This window comes from Cupressus sempervirens, chromosome 11 (genome assembly GCF_028749045.1).
Source record: "Cupressus sempervirens isolate cs-2001-9-10 chromosome 11, ASM2874904v1, whole genome shotgun sequence".
Classification (NCBI taxonomy): Eukaryota; Viridiplantae; Streptophyta; class Pinopsida; order Cupressales; family Cupressaceae; genus Cupressus; species Cupressus sempervirens.
The window spans coordinates 24,544,660-24,563,276 of record NC_143128.1 but is presented as its reverse complement, the minus strand read 5'-3'; positions in this window follow the sequence as shown (position 1 = coordinate 24,563,276).

Below are 18,617 nucleotides of genomic sequence, written 5' to 3'. Positions count from 1 at the left end.
TGGAATCATAGTTATCTTTATTAATCATCACAATACTATGGTTTTTGACACTATTTTGTTCCCTAGAAAACTTATCACCTGAGTTCTTCTCTTTGAAAGATCATGGCATTTACATAATCGAATATCCTTTTAATAATACTAACATCAAGTTGTCCATATTCTTGAAAGAGTCTTCAAGATTAAAGGAAAAGGAGTTTAAACACCGCAATATGACAAAATTAAAAATACTTTCCTTCAACCTTCAAATATTCCACATCTTTACTAATATGCTCAAATTCACGTTGATCCACATGTGTATGCTCCATATGTTCATGTGACCTTGAGAAACTCGTGTTCACACTCAAACTTGTAACCATTATAAATTTCTCACATAAACTTTTTAATCCCCAGTATACCTTATTAGTCTAAAGCATATTAGTCAAGCCCCAAAATGGGTCCAGCTAAAAAAAATTTCAAACTCAAACACATAAATTCTCAAATGATCAAAAAAACATTTGATACTTGACTGAAAATAATTTGCATTACCGATTTAACCTTTAGAACTCATTTTTACTCTTTCTGCAAATTGTAAACTTCATGCCAAGGGGTCCTTTTAATAGCCTTAAAAAGTAATAAAAACACTTGATCGGGCTCTAAAATTAGACACACTGATTCTTTGTTTCACATTCTTGCAACCTATTGAATCTTATCTCATGATGAATTCTCAGTCAAAAGATATTGATTGTCAAAGTTTCCCTCTTTGAACTGCCTACAAGCAAACATGTTAGAAAACAATAAATCACGTTTTGTTTTGGCTTCACAAACTGGGTAAACAGATACTTGGAGACACAAAAATTGGGGCATTAGTTCACTATCATGAGGAGAGTATAAATATAGGACTTAGGATCATGACGAATGACTGGGCACATTTGGAGAGAGGTCAAAGTGGGCTACTTAGAATTGTAGAACTGGAAACATTGACAAAAAAATGAATTTTGCAAATGGAATGGACTTGGGAAAGTGTGCTGATGAATTCATCAAGCTTGTAAACTAACACACTTAACAAATTTCTAGAGTAAAATGTAATAGTACAATCCATTTGATCTAACATATCATGGATTAAGGGTTATGACATCCCAAACAAGGGCACTAACCAATCTACACTTTATGAAACTAGTAAAACTTTACAAATTGCTTTTGGAATTGCATTCAAAAACTAATCAAACAGATTCATCATAAGCTCAAAATTGAAACATAAAAAGTCTTTGACCTCTAGAATGCAATACAAAATTAATTTTCTCATTTTGATCAACTATATCAAAGTTATAACTAGTCAAATAGGGCCTCCCAAAATTATGAGAAATTTACATTAGCATGACAATAATAAACAACCAACTTTGAGAGATTCAAAACCTAGTCAAAAAATATGGAAACTACTCAAAATCTGAAAAATAGGCCCTTTGATATGGATAATAAACACTCTCAAAGTGGTGAGTCATGAAACATAACTGGGTGATAGATCTCTAGATGCAAACTAGGGCTCTTGTCACTATTTAACACTTGGGCAAAAATGCAGATTTGGACATTGCTTAAAATGAAACTTCACTGAATGACTCATAATGACAATTTATCTTCATGGGAAAAGTGGATATTTTGAATGCAAGGTGTTAGAAACATTAAACACCTCTTAGGCCTCAATAGAAACATTAAACACCTCTTAGGCCTCAAAAGGATAGCTAGGTATACATGCATTAAAAGGTGCTTGCAATGCTTGATTTTTAGGATGGTACTCAAAATCAGGGCTTCAATTTTGAGTCACAATAGTGGCTTTTTCTGGTGATGCATGTACCTTGTAGGAATAGTAATTATTCATATCTTTGAAGGAAGTAGACCACACACTTAACAACAAAAACTTGTCTTTCAAACAACTTTATTGAAAACAAAACCTATTGGAATTTAGAATAACTAATGGGGGGTGAATTAGTTATTCAAGGTCTAGATGTATAAATAAAAAATTTCACAATTCAGTGAACCCTTAAAAATTTCTCAACCATGCATGCATTCATTATGTGTAAACCAAAATTGATATGTTACTATAACATTAACATGTAGAAAAGTAAAGCATAAAACACAACATATCCTCAGCACACTTGACACAATAATTTAATGTGGAAACCCAATTTGGGAAAAACCACTAGTAACATGTTGCTACTTTTTCACTCTTCTAAAGTGATGCCTTGTTAAAAGCCAACCCTATTAAAGGTCACAACACACAATATTAAATGTGACCTAGTTAAGGGATTTCAATCACCCTATTAAAAGTGCACCTTGTTAGAGGACTTTAGGCCATTCGCTTGGAATGCACCCTATTAAAAGATTTTGCAATGACTGTTAAGTCAATCTTTCTCCAAAGGATTTATCCTAATCTGATACAATTGTTAGAAAATAGTAGTAGAGCTTTGATTTAATACAACTTACAACCTTACTTGCAAATTACATATCACTATTCATTCCTCAACTTTGCTTGGCTTCCAATCTTTACAGCTCTGATAGCTTGTTCACCCTTCAAGCATTCATCCTCTTTAAGCCTTCATGCTTAGTTTTCCATTGTAGACTTCCTCTCTTGGCTCACTTGATGAAGCAAACTCTCTTCCTTCTCCTTGTCAGATTTTTGCATTCAAAACTCTCCAACCTCTATCCAACATTTCTTCATGACCAAACATCCCTACATATAGGGAATTAGAACTCTTTTTCACACTCATTATCCATCACAAAAGTTAGGGTTTTTGATGGATTAGGTAGGATACAATGTATCTATCCCATATCTCAACTTCTCTAGAAACTTCTCCTAGAATCCATTTGAATTTTCCTCCAAAATGGTTTACATAAGATTTTGTGCCTCGAGTTCATCAATCTTATCTTCCTCCTAATTCACAAGTTCCAAGAAAACAAACTTGTTAGCTTTTAATTGACAAATCTTTAATATTTTTCTTATTGTAGCAGCTCGACATTATCAATTTACTGATGCTTGACACATATTGTATTACTTGACATCTACTATAAAATCACTTGGTGTCTATTATCTTGCTTGGTACCTACTAACTTGCTTGGCATCCACTAGTTTACTTGACATCCACTAGTTTTTACTTTCATTGGGCTCCAATTGACTTTTTTCTCAGCTTGCACTTACTTTTCTCAGCACCTTCTATCAACTTGGTCAAGCTTAGCATATGAATTTTGTTCATCCTTATTCTTCTGAACTTTCTAAGTGTAGCCAATCATTTTGTAACCTTAAGTAGATTATCAATACATTATGTTATCACTGCCTTAACTAATTCTTGCACTTCAATATATAATCATAACTCAACCTTTCCTCTATGTACTTTTGTTACATCTTGTTGATCAAATCCTCCTCATCAATCAAATAAGTGATAGTGCTAGAAATATATAAGCAATTATCTTACCATCATGTGCTAGGTTTGACATCAGTGACAAAACAATGATTGAAACACTTCAACAATAACAATTTTTCTACTGAAATGATCTTTTCAATCATATATCAACAAAAATAACTACTCCTAGAGTGTACAAACGATGGCCCTAGGCCATCAAACTTTAACAAAAACTTTTACCTCTATCATAGATATGATTTGCATCTGAACTTTCATGAGGTAATTTGGAAATATCTCTTCTATTAGTTTCACCAATCAAATTAAAATTTTGAAAAAAGAAACTTGGCAAAATGGAATCTAAATCTTCACTTCCAAAATGCATATAAAAATTAGGATCATTCTCTATAATTTTCTCATTATGAAAATACTAATAAACATTCTTAAACATATCAGACTCAAACTAAAAATCCTTTTCAACAAATGAATCATGTATGCTATCAATCTTGAATATGGAAGCTTCATATTCAACTTGGGAAAAAAGATCACACATACCTTGAAATTGTGTATCCTTATGTATAACTAGATGGTTTTTGAATGAGAAATTAGATTTATACTTATAGATATCATCAATTTCAATATCTTAAACTAATTCAAGATCCTCCAATGGTTCTTTGAAATCAACAAATGGATTGGTCATCATATGAGAAAATTCACCATAAAACTCGTTGCAAGGTGCATGCTGATTTTCAATAAAAACTTCATAAAACACCTTTTTATCAACATCATAAGATACAACATCATCATCATAGTCACTCTTACACCTAGAAGAAGAACAATCTGACCTCTTACAACAATAAAACAATGTATCAACATCAAGCTTATCCTTAATTAAATCTGAACATTCCATGTGCTCTTCAAAAATTGGGTTAATAACTCCACGCAAAGCTCCGTTATAGAAATTATAACAAGTGATATACTGATCAACATCAAACTCTTCACCATAAACTAGAGTCATGAAAACTTTAAAACCATTTCTAACATCACTATCATGAAAACTTTCAACATATGAAAAAGAAAAATTAGAATCATCATATGAAGACACACCATCCATTCCATGAATAAAGAAAATAGAATATAAATCAATGTTACTTGCATTATATTCATTAAGATGATTCAAATGTCTTGCAAACCAATCATATTTCAGCTTACAAATAGGTGTTGATGCATTTACCTTAGAATCATTTGCATATTGCTGATTACTGCTTCGTGCATCTTGATGAATTTCATCTACACCACTAAGGAATTCATCCTTATAAATGATCTCCTGATCCTCATATTGTGTGGACAACTCTTCTTCACATTTCAACTTCAAGCTGATTTTTATGACTTTGAAATGGAACTTCACTTTCAAATTTAGAAAAAATACTCAAACCTTTACTTGCATAAGAGTACTCACTTCCATCATTTCTTTCTTCTTCCTAATTTGCATCAGATTCATATGAAGATGAACACCTGCTATTACCATCCTCCTCTTGACTCGATTAACCACTCTCATCATTGTCTTCACATTATGTTTCTTCATAACATATCAGATCAACAACCTTATCTCCATCACTTGAAACCTAACTTTCAGCTTCTTCATCCTCATACTAAGATGAACACCTTTCAACTTCATGATTAGTTATGTTCTCAACACAAAGAAAATCATCAATAGGAGAAGGAATGACTGAATTTTCTTCTTGTACATATAATTGATAAAGTGAATTAATTCTATCATCTACTACTATAATACTACACACATGTGCATTCAATTTAGCAAGAATAGACTCAACTCCTCTTTGCAACAAAGATACTTCATCTTCACATGTTTTTACTTCTGAATTTTCCACAAAATTGTTTACAATAGAAAGGGTACCTCCTTGCTGATCTAAAATTGAACACCCTTTATGAAATTTATTTCTCCTTTGAAATTTATCTTGCTAGTAAACACTTTTAGAGAAATAACTCTTTGTTAAGCCATACTTTATATTGTTTTCAATTTCTATTGATGTGAGGAATGCCTAATGCAAAGTCTCAAGCTCTTTATCTCTCAATAGATAACTCATATTTTTATCAAATGCATCAAGATAAACCACTAAAGAAGCTTGATCATCCAACTTACAATTTTCATGAATCTCATTTAAAACTTTTGCAAATGTGATAGTAAATTCAAGAATTAATTCATCATTCCTGATTTGGATCTTCAAGATCTTCTCAAAAGAATCAAAGATGCTTACTCTTTCCTTGAATTGCTTCTTGAAGGTTGAATGTAATTCATCTCAAGATGAAATAGAACATGTCAGTAGAAAGGAAAACCAATCTTTAGCATCATCTTCCAAATATTGAACAAGCAACTTCATATGCATATCTTCATGCGCAATCTCAAAATCACCAATGAAGTCACTGAAAATTTGAACATGATGACTGGATGAATTTTCATGGTTCCCATTGAAATTAGGAAAATTCTTTCTAAGATCATATGGCATAGTGTTTGGGAAACCATAAATGCCATAAAAAATTAATGGAATTTATCTCTTGGCAGAAAAAGATCTATAATCTTTATTCATGAACTGCATACTAGGTGAAAAGAAATTTTCCATTTCTTCCAAACTTAAAACTCACTCACCAAGATTAATTTCAAAATCTATTATTTGTAGTAGATATGAAATATCTTCTACCAATTTCAATCTCTTACAGACTTTGAAATATAAAAATATTTGTTGAATCTATCCTTCACAAAGTATGTTGAGATGTATCAAACAACTCTCCTAGTTAGTGCGGAACATACCACTTGATGAAGAATCTTTTGTAGAACTTACTTTCATTGAAAGGAAATCTCATGAAAGTGGAAAATACCTTTTAATGCTGATGCCTACAAAATATGTGAATGCTGCAAATAATAACAGATTCAAATCTCATCTGGATTTAGTAACTTTTGCACTGCATCTTACATAATTCTTTTAGTCATTGTCAAGGACTTGAGATAAATTCTTCAATATCTTCCTTCCAACTATTGCATACTTCAAAATACCTTCAAATTCACAATGCACTGGTACAAAGATATAACTTCAAGTTACCACTTACTTAGTGAGAAAAGATTTGTCTAACTTGCAAAACATAACAAGTTGGTCCAAAATTTATAGCATGTATTTGAAAAACTTTATACAACAACTTTGGAATTTCACACTCTTGACTGAATGAAAGAAAATCTAACATCAACTCTAACTTCTGACAGCAACGACATTACCAAACTTTTAAATGATGAATTTCAATGTAAGAATCATTGCAATTCTTTCAAAATTATTGCTGTCAGGAATAAGGCATAATTGGGAGACATGAATATTTAGTAAAGAAATTAAAAACACCTCATAACCTTACTATTGTCAAAAAATCTTCCTATTGAATTGAATCTTTTTCAAATTCTCAAGGTTTTTCTATCATACATTTTGAAAATGCTATGTGTACCATAGATTCAAGTACTTTAACAATGAATTTCTTTATAGACTCCCTAGTAGAGTTTCCATTTTGTTGCTATTTTGAAACATGATAGTTTCAAATTACCCTGATGAGAGAAAGATACATCAAGGGACAACTACTTCCCATTTTCAACATACCCTTTCAAACACTAGGCCAACTATAAAGCTAGACCCTTCTTCTACTTTAGGCTTTACAAAACCTAGGTAGGTGGACCTCATATTCACTTATATGGTACCAGTGTTAAAACATACACTTAAATGTAACAAAGTAGATAAAAACCCTTAATCTTCTAATACTTATGAAAAGATCTTAGACATGGATAGCTAATAACATGGCCTAATAAATTGATAAGCTAAGTGAGGGTATCCTTTCATCTCTCTCAACATTAAAGGGAAAGATATTTGATTAAAGATGTTGATTTCAACAAAACATGACATGAATAGCATAACACTCTAATCATGTAGCTGATTAGTGCCTTATCTATTGGGTAGTCACACAAACTCCTATAACACATCCCTAAAAGTCATTGACATATCACATACATCAGGACTTCTTGATCTCTCTATTCACCTTGTGAATCAGACATCTACATCTTTTTGAATCTCATACTCAACCTATCCCTTCACGAGGTCTATAATTCTATGATGATAAATCTAGTATTTAAATAACTCCTTGAGTCATAAGAAAAATAAATGAATATATACAACCAATAGACTGTTACTAAGTTTCATACTCTTTGTTTAAAAAACACAAAAGATCACAAACAACATGAATGAGAGGCAAGATATCAAAATGAAGATTAACTTGCTGATGAGTTTTCATTCATTTCTTTGAAACAAATATAATAAGATACATGAATTTGAAAGGTAAAATGGCCTAATAGATCAAAACTATCTGTATTCTTATTTCTTGTTGTTCATTACAAGGGAAATTACTGAAGAATATGGTGGAATCATAGCTCTGGAACCAACAATGTGGTCTCATAGACAAACTTGAACCAACCATGGTATCACAATAGTGAGAAATTTTATCCAAAATTGGAACCAACCATGGTATCATAGTAGTGAGAAATTTTCTCCAAAATTGGAACCAACCATTACAATTAATCAAAAAGAGAGAGATATAGGAGATGAGTGAAATCCCATATCTGATTTGGATGTGACATGTGTCCACTTGAATCTTCATTCCATGTAGTTGTAAAACATATCTCATCTTTCTACCTATAAAATTTGATATGATTTTTCCTCATTATTCTATAACAAACCCAAAATATCTCTTCCTTAACAATGAAAACCCTTATGTTACCAAAATATTTGAAATGCATCATTAAATACTAACAAAACCTCCACTTAACTAACTTGGATCTAAAAAAAATTGCCCATAACTATATTTTTACCACCTCCTATGTTCATTCAGTTCACCATTTCACTGGAAATCAAATTTGAACCGCCCCAATTGAATGGAATAGAAAATTAGATACTTGAGACAAATTCTCACATAACTTGAACCAATGGCCTCCTATGTGAAAAAAAACTATAGAAATAGAAAGTTCATTCTCTCATGATTTTGTGATATATAATATCACTATATTTTCTTGGTGAAAATGCCTAGAATGCCATTTTGAAAATTAGGCTCCTCTCATGGCTTTGAAATTGCATTTGAGCAAATATTAAACATTTTCCAAATTTTGAACTATGGATTATAATTCTTTTGATTTTAAATGCCTTACACATGATTTCAAATGAAAAATAATAAAATATTCAGCTTTTCAACTTCTAAAATTTTCCCTTGAGAATTTCCATTTGGGTAAAACATGTTTGACTAATCTATGACACATGTGATGCTCTGATTTGCCTATTTCTTTCTTAGTCACCTGACACCTAGCACATGGGCACCCCACATTTTTGCCTCATTGGTCCTCTATTTTGCCACATGGTGGTCATGTCATCATACCACATCACTAGTTGCCTTGTTGCTATCCTAGTTAGCATTGTTCCACATCATCATGACATAGCAATGTCACAACATGTAACACCCTGGTCCACATCAACATCTAGTTGGTAGTGCCATGTCATCACCTTGTCACCTTGGAATGTCAACTTACCATGTCATCAGTTGCTATGCCATGTGACACATTAGTAGGATGGCATGTCATCACAATGTCATGACACATACCACTATTTGCCACCTCAGTAGCTCAAGAAGCATGCCATATTTGGAAGCCTCTACCACATGTCACATTTAGGTGCATCTGATAGGTTGTCACTTGTCAATTTTTGTTTTTTAGGGAAGACTCAGGTCATCATGCCATTTCATTGCTAACATCAACATGTTAGTTCAAAATTAACTCCATGTCAAACTTACTAGATGGGCCTCTCCTACCAGCTTTGTTTCCTCCAAGTCTAAAAGTGCAAGCTTTTAAGACATGTTACCTTTAAGCAACACAATATAAAAAGTGGCCTAATGTCCATAACACAAATAATGTGGGATAAATCCCCTTCAAATTCTCTAACATTAACTCAAATGCATCTAATCCCTCGACTGGAAGTCAATTTATACTACTTTGCAACCTTGGTAGTTGGGCATTCACAGTTTATACACACTTTTTTAAAAAAGGTAAGTGGTGCATATAGAAAAATCAAAATCTCTTGTGGTTCAACACTTTGAAACTACACTTTCCCTCATACTTGTTCTTTCATATAGTGCCACAAGGGGAGCATTTTCACTCTTATGGAATCTCTGCTAACATTAGGGTTATTTATTATTTGGCTTGAATTCGCCTAAGTATGGATGAAGGTATAAGAATTTTCAATGTCATAATGCTCTATGTGACATGCCAATAAGACTTAGGAAACTTGAGAGTCACTCCTAATTTTACATGTAGCAAGTAGAAGCTTCATGTTGGTGTCTTATTTAGGTCTTGCCTTCACCATGGATCTCTTCTTGTACACTTCCTCAATGTCATCTCCCCCCAAAATTTTCAAACATAGTGCCAACTTTAGCACTCCTTTTGTGGGCTCTTTGCATTCTCTACCATGGATTTTCTTCCCTTCTTAACCCTTGAAAAGTGGGATGAAACTGCGGGTGTCCCATGCTTTAGAAAGGCTCAATCAAACTATTTCACCTATAGGTGTCACCTTTCTATGCACTGGATTCTCTTTTGTTTTGAATTTTAACATGCATTCAACCCTCTTTTAGTTGAGATTCTTCTCTAACTTGGGAAACTTCTATACAATGCTTACCTTTGTAATTAAACTCTATTTTTTTGAGCCTCTCTCCAACCATAGGTCAAAGGAAATTGAGAGTTCATATTCTATCAATTTGTTGACTTATCTATATGTTCCCATATAAGCAAAAGAATGACACAAAAAATATAGGTAGAGGGATTACTATTTATTATTTACTAGTACAGTAAGAGATTCTTCACACAACTAATTTTCCTCCTCGATCATGGCTTGTTCTCATGGAGTCATAGTTGCGTTTATTAATCATCACAATAATATGATTTTTGACACTATTTTGTTCCCTAGGAAACTTATCACTATCAGACCTTGTAGACTAGGTCACAAACCTCAGATCCAAGTACCCAACTTTGAATCACATAATAAAAACTTGACAATGAACTTTCCTTCACTTCCACTTGACTCTACTTATCTTCACATTTAGCTCTTCAATCATTCACATTCATCTCATATGTCACATATAAGATAAAGGAAAATGTCGTTCCTTTATACTAAATCCATAAAACTATTCCTTGAGTCTACTATTACACCTTCTAAATTAATTATTATACGACCACATTAAGAACACATTACACTTAGCAATAAAATTAATCTTCCACCTTGCAACTTGAATAACTTTTCGTACACATAATATTACAACAAGTGACCTTAACCAAGTCATCAGCAATATGTTTTCTTCCTATCTATAACTTTGGCTTACCAGGATAATAACTCTGCTAAGAGATATAAAATCTTACCAGAACATGCCTCTATAAACTCTATCTCAGAACTATCTTTATTGAAACTTGCATAAATTCTTCCAAACTTAATATCTTATGCTTCTATGGTTACCTATGTATACTAGGCACATAGTATAATGTCCTTTTAACCTTGCTACTAAAAGTACTCAATGATCTATCTATACAAGCTTGATCTTTTCGTTGTTCTTTTGTCAGATACCACAAAAAATTGTTATGTTGACATGAATGACAAACATAGTCATGAATGTAACATACCATCATGATAATGATCTAATCATGTTTCTACAATACTACTCCATAGGACTAACATCAGTATTCATGCTTCCAATAGTTATTCCTAACACATCTTAGGACACTACAAGATGCATAAATTCTTCCAAACTTAATATCTTATGCTTCCATGGTTACCTATGTATACTAGGCACATAGTATAATGTCCTTTTAACCTTGCTACTAAAAGTACTCAATGATCTATCTATACAAGCTTGATATTTTCGTTGTTCTTTTGTCAGATACCACAAAAAATTGTTATGTTGACATGAATGACAAACACAGTCATGAATGTAACATACCATCATGATAATGATCTAATCATGTTTCTACAATACTACTCCATAGGACTAACATCAGTATTCATGCTTCCAATAGTTATTCCTAACACATCTTAGGACACTACAAGATGCATACTGGAAGCATATTGATATCAAATGCATCCAACTTACAACACCATTTGATATAGATCAAACAAATAATAATGAGATTCATGTTTCTACCATGTGCTTACCAGTAATCACACTCTCATATGCTAAGTATGGTGATGTAGAAGATCTTGAAACTCCTTATTAAATTTGGTAAAAGCTTAAACCTATCTATGGAGATGACAAGCACATCCAAAAGGTGAATGTTGATATCCCAATAAGAGAATATGATGACATGAGGATGTAGGATGGATAGAACATAAATAAATATAAAAAGATAATAAAAGATATGGTGATTCACATAAGAGATGATGGAGATATATTCGAAGAGGATGATATAGTTAGTGAGAAAAATAATGGTGACTCTAGAACCTTAGTATGCTATAAGGGTATCATCCATTTAGGAGCTTAGATTAATAAATAAAGGTGAAGTCTTATTTGATGCCTTGATAGGAAAGTTGATAGAATTTGAACTGACTAACCATGACAATAGTCTTCAAAAAGGTAAGTTCCATTCAAAGCCTTTGTTGCACCTAGAGGCAATGAAGTGGAGAGAACTTGAAGACTTGGAAAAGAACTTGAAATCCTCTTTGTAGAAGAAGTTGAGCCATAATAACCATAGGCTCTTCTAGAAAGAAGATTTCCTAAATAGAAAGGAAATTATAAGGTTAAACTTCCTTTCAAGTTTTTTAACTATAGAAAAGCATGACATACAACTATAAAATGTCCTAACTAAGAAAAGGAAAAAAAAAAAGTGGACAAACTTTAAAAAAAAAATGTGAAAATAAATACTACCTTACAAAAGAAGGTGTGACTCATGATGAGTCAACCTATTATGATGAAAATATGGAGGACATAACTCTCATGGAAAAAAAGGAAGAATGAGAGGAGAGAGCCTTAATATCAAGCACTAGTCATAACAATAACTGGATCAAACATAAGGGTTGTTCTCATCACATGATTGAAGACTAGAGAAAAGTCCTTGAATTAGAGGAATATTTTGGAGGAATGGTGAGATTTGTTAATGATGCTCCATGTGTTGTAAAAGGTAAGGTTTATATACCCCTAAATAATTATACAAATTATGAAGATTTGTATTTACTAAAAGGATTTAAATATAACTTGTTAAGTGTATCTCAACTAAGTAAAAAAGGTTATAGTTTTGAGTTTGACGAAGGGTCTTCTAGGATCCTAGATAAGACTAGTAAACTACTAGCAACTAGTGAACAAAGAAAAGGTAATTTACTTTACCCTGATTCTAGAATAAAAAGTTGCTTGATACAAAGAATTGATATTATTTTTCTCTAGGATAAAAGGATGTACCATGCAAATTTTGATATAATTGTAAAGGTAGGAAGCAAGAAATGTGTGAGAGGATTACCTCAAATTTCCAAACCAAATAATGCTATGTGTAAGGACTATCAACTAGGTAAGTTAGCTAGTTTGAATTTCTCTAGTAAATCATTCTCTTATGAAATAATTCTAGAGTTAGTGCACTCTAAACTACATGGTCCCATGAGGACTAGGAGTGTATCATGTGATCAAAAATTTATGTTGTTCATAGATTATTTTTCTAGGATGACCTAGATTATTTAGCTGAAGAAAAAGCTAGAAGCATTCCACATGCTTAAAGTTTTCAAAGCTAGAGTAGAAAGGAACTTAGGAAAAGTTCTTAAGTTTATAAGATTAGATAGGGGAGGTGACTTCACCTCATAAGATTTTATGATTTATTATGAAGAGAAAGGAATAAAGAGGCATATGTCATCACTCAAGATACCTCAACAAAATGGTGTCATTGAGAGAAGAAATAGAGTAATAATAGATTGTGAAACAATATTAATGAGTTTAAATAATGTTGGACATATGTACTAGAGAGAAGTTATAAGTAAAAAAATTTACACCTTCAATGGGGTTCAAGGGATGAAAGACATACATAAGACACACTATGAGTTGCAAGTTGGACACTCACTATTGGTGAGTTTCTTTAAAATATTTGGGGGAAAATTCTACATAAAGAGGAAGGAGTGTTAAGGGAAGTTTGAGCCTAAAGTGAAAAAGGAATATTCTTAGGATACTCCATGAAAATAAAGTTCTACTAGTATCTAAACACCAAGAAAAATAATATAGTGTAGTCATCAATGTGATGGTTGACGAGTTCTCAGAACAAAATGATGAACGAAGCATGAAAGAACCTAGAGATTAAAAGTAGTTTGTATATGCCCCACTCACTACACCTATAGGAGAGGAACCTATAGAAGATTCACGAGAAAATGTTCATGAAGAAGCTATCTAACCTAAAGAATTCATCATTGAGGTACCAACATAAGAATTAGTGTATGAAAAGTATGTGAGAAGACACCATTCTAAAGATCATATCATTGGAGAAAAATATGTTCAAGTGATGACAAGAAGAAATTAAAGAGAGAATGTATATTTGTTAGCATGAATGCTAATGATACTATATTGGGGGAGTATCCTAAGCATTGAAGAGTATTGATATGTTGCATTCATGACTACATTTTTCATTGATGTCAACATAGTAGTAATTCTATAAAGACTAGAAGAATAGAAGTTAGAGATCTTATGATGTGCAGAAGTTGAGGAAGGTTTAGATGATGTGCAGTGAAGGACAGGATCTTGAGGTTGTCCTAATAATGTGGTTAAGAGGACTATGTTTGAGTTAATGGTGTATGGAAGTTACACTTGATTTAGTAGAAGCAGTGTAAAAATAAAGTACTAGGAAATCTACAACTATCTTTCATTTGAGATGTAATAAAGAGATGCATAGTTATATAGTGATCAAGGATAGTTGTAGGCTAATGCCAGTGTATGCACAAGATGTGGTTTTACACATGTGAATTTTTTAATAGACTATGAGATGATAATGCTATTGAAATTGTGAATTAACTAATTATCTTATTTTAATTAATTGGGAAAGCCTTAAGGCCAAATCAAGGAAATATTATGATGATACATTATAAAGGAAAGTTGTTTTTCTTATTTGAAAATATCCATGTAGAAGAATGAGATCAAATGGAATGTAAATTATTAGTGCTTAGTGCAAGAAGGCACATAATGCTTACTATATGTGTGTAAGTGATCCAAGGGATCATTGGATGTGTAGTATGAGATCTAGTTACTAGATTTTAAGGATAAGAAGTTTAGTTGATAGGAAAAAGATGGATGAAGGAAGTACATTTTAGTTCTATTATTCTACAAGGAATAATACATATAACATTTGGACAGTGGGTTGTTTGATCTTAACCTTGAAGTTGTTTGGACAGTGGGTCCAACTATCTTCCACAACTCCAAATGGGGTTAGAACAACTCTTAATAGGATTGGCACAACTTCTAATAGGGATTCAAAGTCTCCTAATAGGGACTCATATGTACTAAATGTTGTAACAAACTCCTAACAGGGTTTGTCCTGTAACAAGGAGTATTTTATATTAGTACATCATCTTGTGGGTACCATTCCCATAGGGGTTTTCCCTCTGATCAAGGATTTCCCTAGTTAACATATCTAGTGTTAATTATGTATGAATATCATGTTGTGGTTTTAGTTAACATTACTTATATGGTTAAGATTTTTTAGAGTTAATGATTGGTATGATACTTATATAAATTGATTCACCCCTCACTACTACTTGTAAAAACTAAGCTCAAGGCCACAAATGTGTTGGTATTGTTACCAATTTTTACCACCCTATGTAAATAAGTAGAGCTTCCATCAACTATTCTTAGAGTAGTGCTATCTCATGTTGAATAAATATCTAAATGTGAAAATATTTCTTATACATGGATATCCATAGGTATTTTGACATATTTTCTTCATATTATAAGTCTTGCCTCTTAAATCTTTCAAGTTTTAATATTGTGAAAAAATTTCAATCACAACATCACTCCTTTTTTATCACTAACTATTGTAAGGGGCATGAGGATGTGAAAAGGTCAACAAATAGGTCATTGTGACTTTGTAGCTATTAAGGCTAATTGTCGAGTGATTAAAAGAAACCCTAGGTTAGGGTTGGAAAGAAGTGAAGTGCTTAGGTCACATGTTTGTAGAGTTAAAAGACAAACTCTAGTTTTATGTTGTAAGGAGGAGAGTATTAGACACATGTCGCATTGGGCCTTGATTCATAAAGACATAGAGAATTTGGTAGTTCAAAGGAAATGGTCATTGCACCATTGCAAGGGTCTTAAATCAAGGTAAAGGTTAAGTTGTGATTATGAAAAAGGAATTAGGATGGCTAAGATTTGATTAGTCTATGCTTGTAAGGAGTTAGCATTAACCTAAGGTCAAAGTGGCAAAGAAGTGATTCCCTTCATCACATCATTGTAAGAACCAAAGGTAGGTTAATGATCAAATTTTAAAGGAGTCATCCCATTGACTAAAGAAATTGACTTCAATTGACATCACTCTATCATAAAAGTTAGATGAAATTCAAAGTTAAGCTATGATGGTGTAAAGAAAATAAAAAGCAATTATTTTCATGCTTTTGCATCCTTGTGCATGGTTAATGTTGACCCAGGGTTAAGGTGTTGAAGTGGAAAAGATCATGTTGGTACTTTTGTAGGGTTGAAAGTTGCATTAAGAATTAAGGCTGTGATATGGTGATAAGCATACTTCATGACTTCGTAGGTCAACATGGTCAATAAAGAGATGTCATTGTGAGTCTATGATGGAATGAAATAGTTAAACCCTAATAAATTTCACAACATCACTGGGATAAGTGTTTAGTTACATTTTTAAGTTGTGAAGAAGTGATAAAGGAGAACCCAATCTTTACAATATTGCACGATTAGCACAAGGTTGCAACAGTTATGAACTAGAGAAATTTCAAGATGGCTAGAGAGTTAGAGAGGAAAAAGGGTTGTAAAAAGGAGAACAACAAGAGAGTGCGACATCTTAAGTCAACATAGTTAATATAATTTCAAAGAATTATGGTGCATGCAAGGGTGAACAAATAATTATGATGAGCCACTAAGATGGTGGAAGTGTTGGGTTTGAGGTTCATACTGTAGAGCTGAACAAGAGGAAACAAAGTTGACAGATGAGAATTGATTGCTTAATTTATACAGTAATATAGAGATCTAATTTTTAGGAAGAGTAAAGTAGAAATATCTAGAAGAAGTTAGATTATCTGAATGGCATGGAGAAGGAAATAAATTTTATGGTTCTACCAGTGGAGGCAGTTGAGGTAGTAGAAGATAAATAGAACTAATGGAAGGTTCCTATAGTAAGTATCAACCATTGACTCTACAACCACTTTCCTAGTTTGGTCCAAATATAAAGAATGATTTAAAGGTAACATTTTAGAAATATCTCTAGATAGTTGTTCTTTTAGTAAGATTTTGACATGTGCCCTCCCATTCAAAGCTTGCTACAGTCCTTCTCTATTTAAGGATTTCCAAGATGTGGATGAGGGGTTCCACTTTTTTGTGCAAAAAAGTATTTTTTTCATGATCTCTTAAGAGTCCTTCAAACTTTTTTGCATATTATTTTGTAGTCACTTTGAGGAATGTTGTTGAACTAACTTAGAAGCTTGAATAAAGAAATAGTTAAAAGCCCCTCTTGTGTTCATCTTGTTGTAAGGACCATGAGTTTGATATAAATTTTGTGATTCATTATGAACCCCTTAGATGTGTCCCTATTTTTATCTACAAGTGGTTTCTAGAGCATTCATATAGGCTACAAGTTGTGATTTGTGCTTCTTTTCAAGTTGTTAAGCTACGATTGACATTACTCCCATTTGCATTTTGTTTAAGGTTGAATCCTTCATGTGAAGCATTTATATATGAGTTTTTTGAGGTCAATATTGTGATCACTTCAATTTTTTAGAAAAGTTTCATCACATCAGACCAACAATATTCCCATCTTAACATTTTGGTATATCACCTAAAATTTACCTTTCAACACTTTTATTCATGCAAGTAATCCTTCTATCTCTTTTCCTCCCAAGTTTAAGGTTACGTTGAAGGAAAAATAAGTGAAAAATTATAAGGTGTTAGCCTAGAACCTAAAGATTCACTCCTAGTTCTAGTACACCCACTACCTAGGATTGTTTCCATGTTATTTGAAGTGATTGAATTCTAGAATCCAATCAGGGTGCAACTTTTAGAGATAACAATTTTGGCATTCCTAGTGGGACCAAAAAATTGTTCTTCAATTTTTTCTATTTTCTTTGTTGTTGTTGGTGTGTACAATTTTTTTTTAACCTGTTGAGAGGTAAAAAAGCATACACATCTGGCAACTCTAAGTTGTGAAAATAAAGATTAGTGCATATGACTTATGAGAAGAACACAGACAGGGAGTAGTTCTGCAAGTTTTGAATACAAGAAATTGTCTTCACCTAGAAGGATAGCTAGGATAACTAAAATAATCCAAGAGACCCTTGCTCATGCTAGGAGGGCTAAATCTAACTCCTCCACCAGCATGTCCTATCATCATTGTAGGACAAGTCATTGTTCTAAGGAGGAGAATTTTCCAAGTAGCAATGGTAAGGAAATATGCCTTCATTCCTTTTAATCAAGGAATTCCACTAATTTTTTCTCAACACCATGATATTCCTCTAACTTCTTTGAAATACTTACCAAATTTCACTAGAGAAGGCCAAACAACATCTTTTGAACATATTAGAGATGTTTCAATATTGTGCAATGTGTATCATGTTATTGAGGAAGATGTTGCTATAAAGCTACTTATAGCCTCGTTTAAAGGAAAGGTTGTACATTGGATTTGAAGCCTTGTTGTGGGTTCAATTGATTCATGGAATACATTGGGAGATATCTTGACAAGACATTTCGAAGATAAATCAGATTTTTTTGTCTCTTAATGAGTAGCTTACAACCATCAAGTGTGCTCCTCATGAGAAGATGATGGACTTCAATTATAGATTTTAGAGAACATGGAGTAGACTACCAAACTCGGTAAGACCTTTAGTAAACCATATTTTTCTTTATTATTTGAAAAGCTTAATCAAAAATATTTCTGTTATAATACAATCTATGGGGGATTCTTTATTACTGCAAGGTTATGACATTTCTATA